At 41.4% G+C, this 11336-nt stretch overlaps 1 pseudogene; it reads right to left on the reverse strand.

Moving 5' to 3' along the window:
- Positions 1-448: 448 nt before the first annotated feature.
- LOC102264486 (SOSS complex subunit B1-like) lies at positions 449-1138 on the reverse strand (annotated as a pseudogene).
- Positions 1139-11336: the final 10198 nt, after the last annotated feature.

Below are 11336 nucleotides of genomic sequence, written 5' to 3' on the forward strand. Positions count from 1 at the left end.
ATGGAGATTCGGAGACGGGAAGTTGGCAGTGGTCCAGCTGGCTCCCTCTAGTTTCTTCATGAGGTTGCAGACAAGGTCACCAGTGAGAATAGGAGGGGACAGCAGGTAATCAGGAAGTAAAGAGAGTAGGAAAGGATTGGAATACATTCCAAAGAGCTTTTTATTTTTATGTTTTCAACAGAGTGGTAACATTTATTAGGAAGGAGGGATTCAATTACACTTCTACATCACACATAAGAAACAGACTGTAACCATTGTTTCTAAAGCGGAAGGAAGGGAGGCAGAGCACCCTGACTCCCAGGAGACGGGCAGCTTCAGCTGAACAAGGAGGGGAGTATGGGCTGAGGGTGGATTAGGCTACTGCTCACCACTCCCGCACAGTGAACTTTAGTGACTCCTATACCTCCTGGCCCCACAGAGCCTGCAGCCCAGTAGAAAGCTGTGTTCTCTAGCAAACACTTGGGTTATGGCTGGTGGCAGGGAGGAAAAAGGTCTTTTGCTTTCTTTTGCTGCTCCTCTGGGTTGTTTTGTTTTGGTTTTTTTTTTTTTTGCCTTTACTGACATGGTTGCTGGAGGGGCCAGGAGGGCAGTAGCTGTGGTTGGGCTGACTTCAGATAATTCAAGTGCTGGGGGAGTGGAGTCAGAGGAAGTGTGAGGGGGTGCAGGCCACCACCAGGACCTGGTGGGGTGCTCAGTCCAATGCGTTCTGGCTCTTAGAGGCTGGAGAAGTGGCAGGGAGTCCAGGGAGCCTTAAGACTGCTGTTCTGAACCATCTTGTTGGGTGCCTGCTGGGCACTGTATTCTGGGTTTGGCTCACTGAATTTAGGAACCTCAGAATAAACCATACGGAATTCTCCAATCTTCTGAAGATCACACCCATGGCCAGTGCACAATGGCACACAACCTTTGAACACCGAATAACTTTTAGTGAGCTGGATAGTGTAGCCAGGCTGGATCAGGTTGGCCTTATCGTCCCAGACAGAGATATCGATGCCGCCAGTTTTGTCTGCCGCTTCGCAGGCCCACACCTCGTCCCCATTCTTTGTCTTGGTCACTCAGACTGTCTCCAGCACAATGAAATGAGGTTCAAGTTCTTGAGCCCGGGCTTGATATACTTCACAAAGGTCTCCATCATCATACTGCTCAAGCCTCAGCATCACACCGGCAAGACTGCTGGACACTGCATGCCACTGAGCCGTTTGCAGGCCAAAAAGCTTTTTATTAAAGTGAGCATGGTTTGGTTGGGGAGCTTGTAGTCTTGACTATTCCTACACTTTGCAATTTAAGTCATAAGTATTTGGGACTCTTGATATGGTTTGCATTATACTCTAGAGATCAAGTAAGAAAATTATGTTAGTCTTAGAAAAATGAATGATCGCAATAGAATATAAAAAATATGAATTACTGTTAAGATATCTTATATTCATTATATATACGATTAAGTTTTAACACTTGGTGGTATATTTTTAATTTTTTAAATTTATTTCTATTGGAGTATGAAAGTGAAGTTGCTCAGTCGTGTCCCACTATTTGCGACCCCATAGACTATAGCCTACCAGGATCCTCCATCCATGGGATTTTCCAAGCAAGAATACTGAAGTGGATTGCCATTTCCTTCTCCAGGAGATATTCCTGACCCAGGGATTGAACCCAGGCCTCCCACATTGTAGGCAGACGCTTTATGGTGTGAGCTACCAGGGAATTGCTTTAAAATATTGTGTTAGTTTCTGCTGTACAGCAAAGTAAATCAACTATACATGCACATATATTCCCTCTTTTGGGATTTTCTTCCCATTTAGGGCACCAGAGAGTGCTGAACAGAGCTTCCTCAGCTATACAGGAGGTTCTCATTAGTTATCTGTTTGAAGCTGTAGTTTTAAAACTTGACATAAACTTGCCGCAGTTTCATGTTGTACAAATTCTTTTCATCAAAGTGAATGCAGGTGAATTATGCCCTCTCCTTTAGCAAGATTTTTGTTGACTTTTTTGCCATTTTCAACCCCTTCTCATAGCTGCACTGATCTATGTTGCTGTTCAGTGGCTAAGTAGTATCTGAGTCTTTGCGACCCCATGGACTGTAGCCTGCCAAGCTTCACTGTCCTTGGGGTTTCCCAGGCAAGAATACTGGAGTGGATTGCCATTTCTTCCTCCAGGGGATCTTCCTGACCCAGGGATTGAATTTGCATCTCTTGAGTCTCCTGCATTGACAGGCAGGTTCTTTACCATAGGACCATTCAGGGAAACCCTATATCCATTCTTTAAGATGTTGAGGTTTTCCATATCCTCCCACCTTCTGAATAAACTGTACACTATTAAATGGTGCCCCTCTCTTCTCCCAACCTGCTAGTTTTCCCTTTATTTAACAATAACTAATAATGTGCACTGTCTTAAATTTTTTCAAAGTGCTATCATATACCTGATCCTATTTATTATCATAAAAACACTGTGAATTATATATTTTGCTCATCATTCTGTAGATAAAATTGAGACAACTTGTTCAAAATTGCATGATCACCAAAAGCAAGGCTGGAATTTAAACCAAAGTCTTCTAATCTTTCAACTGAATACATTTCACTCTGTATTTTCTAAGTGGAATAGCAATGCCTTTTTACTTAAGAGTTCCAGTGCTCATTTCAGCAGCACATATACTAAAATTGGAACGATAAAGAATTCTATATTGTAACATGACTATACACAAATTACTTAAAAGTTGGTCTATTTAAATAAAAACAAAAAGTAAGTAATAATAGAGATGGTTTGGCAAAAGACACGAAGATATGTGTAAATGAGACTTCCCTGGTGGCACAGTGGATAGAAATCAACCTGTCAACACAGGGGACATGGATTTGATCCCTGGCCTGGTAAGAATCCACATGTCACAGAGCAAATAAGCCAGAACCACTGAAGTCCGTGTGCCTAAATCCTGTGTTCTGCAACAAGAGAAGCCACCACAGGGAGAAGCCTAATCACTATAACTGGAGAGTACCCCCCTGCTCACTGCAGGTGGAGAAAGTCCAGGCAGAGCAACGAAGACAGACTGCAACCAAAAATCAGTAAATATATAAATAAATACAATTTTTAAAATTTTATAAAAGAGTTGTGTTTCAACTTTGATTAAAAAAAAAAGGTATGTGTGAATAAATGAAATTTTCTTAGTCTTCATAGTCACTGAAAATGGGACAAAAACCAGGGATAATTCTTCCATTTTTAAGATGAAGGCTAAGTTAATGAGTGGCTATGACTTTTATCAGAGTAATAACAGAAAGGTGTACCTTCCCTTAACAAAATTTGATTATTTAAATTCAACTCCCTCTCCTCCAAAAAAATCAAGTGAAGAGGAAATTACATTACAAAATGACCTTTCATTGTGAAGACCTTTAAATAATAATTGTAGGTAACCTTTACATGCCTGGGGCTTTCCCTGGACCCTATAGGCATCTCTTATAATCCTTCTACCACCTTGTGAGGTAAGTAGGTTTATTAATCTAGTTTTTCAGATGAAGAAGTGTAGTAAAATACAAACCATCATATCCTACATAGTATGTGGGCATAGTTTCATGGAACAGCAAGTTCCAATTAATGACAATGTATAATAACACTCCGTAAAGATTCTGTTCCCCTTCTCCTTTTTTTTTCTCTAGAATAAAAGTCAAGAAAGCCAGATCTTAACCCTGATTCTATCACTAGTTGAGTTGTAATCCTTAGACACATCTTTCAAATTCTAAGCCTTGGTTTTCCACATCTACAAAATAAAAAGTTTGAATTTTGCCATCCCCAATGTCCTCTTTATTTCTAAAACTACTCTTTTACCCTTCAAATTGCTAATATGGATATAGATCATGCCAGGAATGCACAGACTGCCTAAGTCAGATGTACTGGTGAGGATCTACTGCTCAAATTGTTCCCAACTGGTCTGATAGAACACAAGTACCATGATTCTTATCACTTGTCCTCAAAGAAAGAAACTGGGTTAATTGACCTATTTCCAGTAATAGGATTGGAGGAATTATTAATGCATAGCACTTTAAGTGATAACCCAGAAAATCGACGAACATTTCTGGAGCTACTATTCCAGCCAGACATTGGGAGGGGACACTGCACGCAGAGATTTTCTCATCGTTAAAGAGCTTATGAAGGAAACTAAGGAAAATATAAGTTGCTGATCCAAGTGTAGACTTGGAAAGGCCCTTTGACCTCGTCTAGTCACAGATTTACAGAAGGTAAAGGCTGAAAAGGACCTTAGAAAAGCATCCCCCTCCCAGTACCACTCCCAGATGAGAAGACCAAGGGCCAGAAGAATGAGATCACTGGTCGGCAAAGACAGTGAGTTCATGAAAGAGCAACGATTAGAGCTCCATTCAAGAGCCACAGTAGGTCCGCTTAATTGGAGGGAAGGATATAGGTTAAAGGATAGTTTCCGATTGAGATGGTTATGAAGGACTTTCTGGGTCCTACCCAAGAGCTGAGTAGTCAACAAAGGTCTTCATGGTGGAGAAGGGTTCACTTGGCAGTCAAGAAATCACTGCATGAAAAAAAAAAAAAAAAAAGAAATCACTGCATGAAACACAGTCATTAACAATGAAGTTAGGCCCATCTCTACATATTTGATGTGGAAAAATTAGCAAGTGATGTGGAACAATTTTTAAAATGAGAGAATTCCCTGGGGCTCCAGTGATTAGGACTCCATGCTTCCCACTGCCAAGGGCACAAATTTAGTCCCTAGTCTGGGAACTGAGATCCCATATGCCATGTAGCCAAAAAAAAAAAAGAGATAAGAGAAAAAACAAGATATTCAGCTATGTTTGTGTGTGTGTGTACGTTTGTGTATAAATGCATAAGATATCTCTGGACAGATTAAAATCCTGGCAACTATGTTTGCCTAGGGAATTGGGTGGTTGAAGTACAGGTGTGGGAGTTGGATACATTTTTCCCTGTATGTCCTTTTGAACATTTGACTTTGGAAACTGACATATATATTACCTTCATAAAATCATCATTTTTTAAGAAGACATTTTTGTCTAATCTGGAAAGCTTCTTTTTATAATTAAATTAAATCTGTTGATGTTACAGATAGTACCCTCTGGTAAAGTAGTCATCGGACTATAGAGAGATACTGCTACTGCTAAGTCACTTCAGTCGTGTCCGACTCTGTGCGATCCCATAGATGGCAGCCCACCAGGCTCGCCCATCCCTGGGATTCTCCAGGCAAGAACACTGAGAGATAAGATCAAGACTAATTATATCATAGTGCCTCATTTATATCCAAAAAACGTTAGAGAGGGTGTGACATCCTGACATTAAAAGTTGATTTATTTCCCTTTGTGCTTACTCTCCCAGTAATGACTGCAGCTGTTGAATGGGTGCCAGATACTGTCACATACAACTTGGATGGGAATCTAAACGCAGTCACATCCTCCCACAACTGGCTGAGGACTCAGTGGGTGCTATAAATAACAGGGACAAACAAATTCAATCCTGCTTTCCAAACGCAATTCATGAGAGCTCGGCAGAAAAGTGAACTTGACAACACATTGGAGACTTTCTCTACTAAAATTGGGAGACAGAAATACCCAGTTTGATCAGACTTTGCCTTTACTAGTTGTCTTGTTTCTGGAACGCAACTGGACTCAGAACACATCTAAATCCACTTAACAAGTGCTGTTATAACAGGAATAAATCTACAAAGAGGAAGGTCAGAGAAAGACATTCCCAACGGAGTTTGTGGTTATGTAGGAACCATCTGCTTCATCTAATAACATTTCAAAGCTTTTGTGTGAATGCATCCTCAGTCTCAGAATTGCATATATTAGCTAGCTTTAGGTTTTCTAGAAAGTAAAAAGTCATCTACCAAGTGGATTGTGTGTAACTCACTCTTTAAACCCTTTTTGGGTAGCAGAAGTAGCAACAATGACCTCCTCGTGTAGAACATCTGGCTAGTGACTTGCCAGTTTGGGAATTTTTCTGGTCTGCTTTGTAGGGTTGTTGTTGTTCATCACTCAGTTATGTCCAACTCTGCGACGCCATGGACTGCAGCACCCCAGGCTTCCCTATCCGTCACTGTCTCCCGATGTACGCTCAAACTCATGTCCATTGGGTCGGTGATGCCATCCAACCATCTCATGCTCTATTACCTGCTTCTCCTTCTGCCCTCAATTTTTCCCAGCATCAGGGTCTTTTCCAAACAGTCGACTCTTTGCATCAGGTGGCCAAAATATTGGAGCTTCAACTTCAGCAACAGTCCTTTGAATGAATATTCAGGGTTGATTTCTTTAGGATTGACTGGTTTGATTTCCTTTATGTCCAAGGGACTCTCAAGAGTCTTCTCCGCACCACAGTTTGAAAGCATTAATTCTTGGTCACACAGCCTTCTTTATGTTCCAACTCTCACATTCATACATGACTGCTGATCTGGACCTTTGTAGGCAAAGTGGTATCTCTGCTTTTTAATACACTATTTAGGTTTGTCATAGCTTTTCTTCCAAGGAACAAGCATCTTTTAATCTCATGGCTGCAGTCACCATCTGCAGTGATTTTATAGGGTTGGCCCAAGCCAAACCCTCATGCTAACAGGTGCAAACTTACCATAACACAATTTTCCAATGGTTCCATCTTTAGTCTAGTCACTTCAACCATAGCAGTGGTTCAGAATCACCTAAGGAGCTTTGGGAAAATTCAAGGACCTGTATCTTCTCTGTCTCCAAACATCCTGAACTGTGAGGATCCCTGAGGAGGTAGGGCAATGGAGTGGATGGAGAACTATGATGTGAGGTACAGGAAGACAGTGGAAGGTGGAGCAGGGGGAACTGGTTCCCGGCCTCTAGGCCACAGTGTGGATTTTGATTTTCAGTCTAAGAGCAAAAGGGTATCCAACGGAAACTGTTAAGAGGAAAGACTGCTTAGGTAGATGCTTGTTTTTATTTCTTGAAATAATTTTATTTATGTATTCACTTAGTCTGCACTGGGTCTTCGTTGCTGCATGGGCTTTTCTCTAGTTGTGGCAAACAGGGGCTACTCTTTAATTGCCCTGCATGGGCTTCTTTTTGCAATGGCTTCTCTTGTTGCAGAGCTTGGGCTCTAGAGTTTGGGCTTCACTAGTTGTGGCACATGGGCTCTGAGGTTGTGGCTTCCAGGCTTTAGAGCACAGGCTCAATAGTTGTGGCACATGGGCTTAGGTGCCCCACAGCATACGGTTCCTCGCTGACCAGGGATCAAACCTATGTCTCTTGCACTGACTGGTGGCTTCTTTACCACTGAGCCACCAGGGAAGCCTTTGTTTTGTTTTGTTTTTTAATCCACGTGGCCGTAGTGTAGGCACTTAGAAGGGGACAAAAGTGGATCTTGCCCACTTGGGAAGATTTGTAATAATCCAGCCAGTCTGACCTAGGAAAGAGGCAGTAGAGAAAAGAAGAGTGGACAGACTTGGGGGACACATAGGAGATGAAACCAACTGAGCCACGTTGGTAATTGATTGGATATAGGACAGAGGGAAATGAGACAAATTGAGAAGAGTTGCCAAATTCCTAGGATTCTGACAAAGGTAGAAATTTGTACTTTTGCCTAGTCCTTCTTGGCCTGGTTGATTCACTGCTGCTGGCTGAACTTGGCCTGGGGTCTGGATGAAGGCCATTCTTGGCACTGTTTCATGAACCAGTGGTTCACCACCCTGGGTGCCCACATAACCACTACTCAGACCCCAAAGAATAATGCAGTCACCGAATGTTTTGTGCCTCTTCTTAACCAGAAAATACTGTTTACAAGCAATAGAAGGATATTTTATTTAATATTTAGAGACTCAATCACCACATGCTATTTAGAAAAGTTTGTACCATGCAAAAGTAAAATTGAAAAGAGCAAGTATTTATTGATAGAAAATATTTGCTATTGCTTAAAAACATAAAAGCTATTTAGAGGTTTACCTTAATTTAGTCATTTTACCTGTATGTATGTGTAGGTGTGGATGTATGGAGGTGTGCGTCTGTGTGTCGTGTCCAACTCTTTGTGACCCCATGAACTGTAGCCCCACCGCCCCCCAACCCCCACGCTTCTCTGTCCATTGTACTATCCAGGCAAGAATACTGGAGTGGGTTGCCATTCCCTCCTCCATGGAATCTTCCCGACCCAGAAATCAAACCTGTGTCTCCTGGCTCTCCTGTATTGGTAGGTGAGTTCTTTACTGCTAGCTCCACCTGGGAAGCCAATAGATATATGCATAAACACATACCTATATATGTTTAGGATGTCTGTGTGAGGTAGTTTTGAGAATCTGACTGAACTTTCATGTGTTAGCTTCGTAATCCCTTAAAAGCAACAAAATATTACCATGATGTTTGTGGTTAAGGAAGCGATTCCATCTTTACAGATTGTCTGATGTTTAATGTGTAAATCAATCCACAATTGACTCTAGACAGATTGGTACTGGACCTCCACTCTATTTTTTCATTTAATTTTTTATTGAAATACAATTGACATACAATATGATATTAGTTTCAGGTGTGCTACATAGTGATTTTATACTTGCATACATTATTAAATGATGACCATAGTAAGTCTAGTAACCATCTGTCCCTGTACAAAATTGTTACAATATATTGGCCATGTTCTTTATACTTTATATTACATCCCCATAGTTTATTTATGACTGGAGATTTGTATTTCTAAACCCCCTTCACCTATTTTGTCCCTCCCACTCCCACCTCCCTCTCGTTTGTCCCTGCATCTATATGTCTATTTTCATTTACTGTGTGTTTGCTTTTTAGATTCTACACATAAGTGAGATCATATGGCATTGGTCTTTTCCCCTCTGACTTATTTCTCTTAGCATAACACTCTCCAGGATCCATCCATGCTGTTGCAAATGGCAAGATTTCATTTATATTTATGGTTGTGTAATATTCCATTCTATACATGTATCACATCTTCTTTATCCATTCGTCTGTCAGTGGACACTTAGGTTGCTTCCATACCTTGGCTATTGTAAATAATTCTATAATGAACATGGGGTGCAGTTAGGGACCTCTACTCTCTTGATTCCATGGCTGATAAAAAGGTTCTGAGAGGTTTGAACAGCTCAGAGGGGATCATTCTTGGCGTTAGAGTGAGGGATACAAATTTCAGAGACTCCCCTCTGAGCTGCTACTTACTCTCACTGGGTGTTGGATAAATGCACTAACCCCCTTTCAGTCAAGCCAAGACCCCTGAAAAAAGTGTTTTCTCTATAGAGGAAAGTACTTGAAAGAACTTGGGAGCAAGTTCGTGGAGCCCTCCATCTTACCTCTCCTTGTTGAAACAGCTTCACCAGTAAATTGCTGTTAAATAGGTGGTTTATCTGGTTTTATTGCCCTTAATTTTATTACCTGCCCAATATAATCTTGGCCCAAGTTTCCCTTGCTTGGAGGCATGCTAAAAACTTTATGTCTAGGCAAGCCCCACCCAAGGAAAGATTTCGCTTTCTTGGGTGTGGGCTCCAAGCCAGCCCTGTAGGCTGAGGCACACTCTAACGGCCTCATTTAGAAGCTCTAAACCATTCTATAACCTTCCTTTCGGGTCTAGGGAGAGGTGGAAATAATTCAGAGAACCAAGATTAAATGATTAAGCAAAAAGAAAGAGGCAACAAGCAGAGATATTTTTCTACATCCTCAGAAATGATCAGAATCTCTGTTTTAGATGTGACTTGCTTTAACATCTAACCACACTGAGAAACACTTGTGGTCAAGGGAGACATCTATCACCTAGAGTCTTGGCTGGGGATTGAGGTCTAGCAACGCCCCTCACAGAAGTGAAGTGAAGCAGTGGAGCTGAGAGCAGCGAGGTGGGAGAAGAAACAAGCAGGTGGAAAGTGAGGAAGTGAAGTTGAGCTTTCAGTGAAGAAGGGCGAAGTTTCCCCATCTGTTCTCTGGCGTTGGGCCCAATCTCGCTATCTTGCCATTTCACATTTCTGAGGGGATCTCTCTCCTTCACTCTCTCTCTTTCCTATACTTCTGGGGAACATGTTTGACCACAGGGACCCCAAGGCCTTTCTCACCGCCCACAACATGGCTTGAGCAGCTGTTGCTACTACTTTAAAAGCCTAGTCCTTCATTGCCTTTTAATCCTTTCTAGAACATTCTTCCTGATACCTTTTATTTAAATACATGTAATAAAGCATTTTTTGGTGCTGGTTTCTTAGGTCAATTCGATTCTACTCCTGTTGCTCTTTTTCAACAACTCATGGAAAATTTGTTTTCTCTTCCTTCTTTACTACCCACATCTCCACACCCACTCTCTGCTGCCGGTTTGACCACAGCCGGCCACAGGCCAAGAAAGCGTGGGTGGGCAGGTGCCAGTCTCTGACTGCTAGAAGCTACAGGACCTGGGACTGCAGAGTGCGGGGGTGGAGAGAGAAGTAGACTGCAGCCTGCAGGCTTTCTCAAGAAGCTTAAGAGAACTTTTCTTTTAATTTTGTTCTTTTAATTTTTGTATCTACTCATTCTGTAGATAAACAACAAAGTCCTACTACATATTACAGGGAACTATATTCAGTATCTTGTAGCAACTATAATGGAAAGAATCTGAAAAAGAATATATGTACAAATGTATGCATATATATACATAAATATCTATACACACACACATTTGTTGTTATTTTTCAGTTGCCCAGTCGTGTTGAACTCTTTGTGAGCCCATGGACTGCAGCACACCAGGCCTCCCTGTCCCTCACCATCTCCTGAAATTTGCCCAAGTTCATGTCCTTTGCATTAGTGATGCAATACAGTCATCTCACCCTCTGATGCCTTCTTCTTCTGCCCTCAATCTTTCCCAGCATCAGGGACTTTTCCAATGAGTTGGCTGTTCGCATAGATGACGAAAAATACTGGGGCTTCAGCTTCAGCATCAGTCCTTCCAATGAGTATTCAGGGCTGATTTCCCTTAAGGTTGTCTGGTTTGATCACCTAGCTGTCCAAGGGACTTTCAGAATTCTTCTCCAGTACCACATTTTGAAGGCATCAACACACACATATATGTGTATTAAAAAACTGAATCAGTTGTATACCAGAAAATAATACAACATTGAAAATAAACTATATTTTAATAAAATAGAAAGAATTCTGAATAAAAACAATATATGCTGCTCTAAGAAAGCTCTCCACTACATACTCAGAAGTGAGAATGCTTACTGATAACTAGTTAGTAGTACCTGATTGCATTTGCTGTTTGTTGTCTAAGAATGTGCATATGCATGAGACTTTTCTGGAAGGGGAGACAAAGGATTGCTCACAGTGATTACCTCTGAGGAATGGGTTGTGTGTGTGTGGAAGGGGAAGTCCTACTTTTTATTGTGTATGCTTCTATATTGTTTG

Source organism: Bos mutus, chromosome 14 (assembly GCF_027580195.1).
Source record: "Bos mutus isolate GX-2022 chromosome 14, NWIPB_WYAK_1.1, whole genome shotgun sequence".
In the NCBI taxonomy this organism is placed as follows: domain Eukaryota; kingdom Metazoa; phylum Chordata; class Mammalia; order Artiodactyla; family Bovidae; genus Bos; species Bos mutus.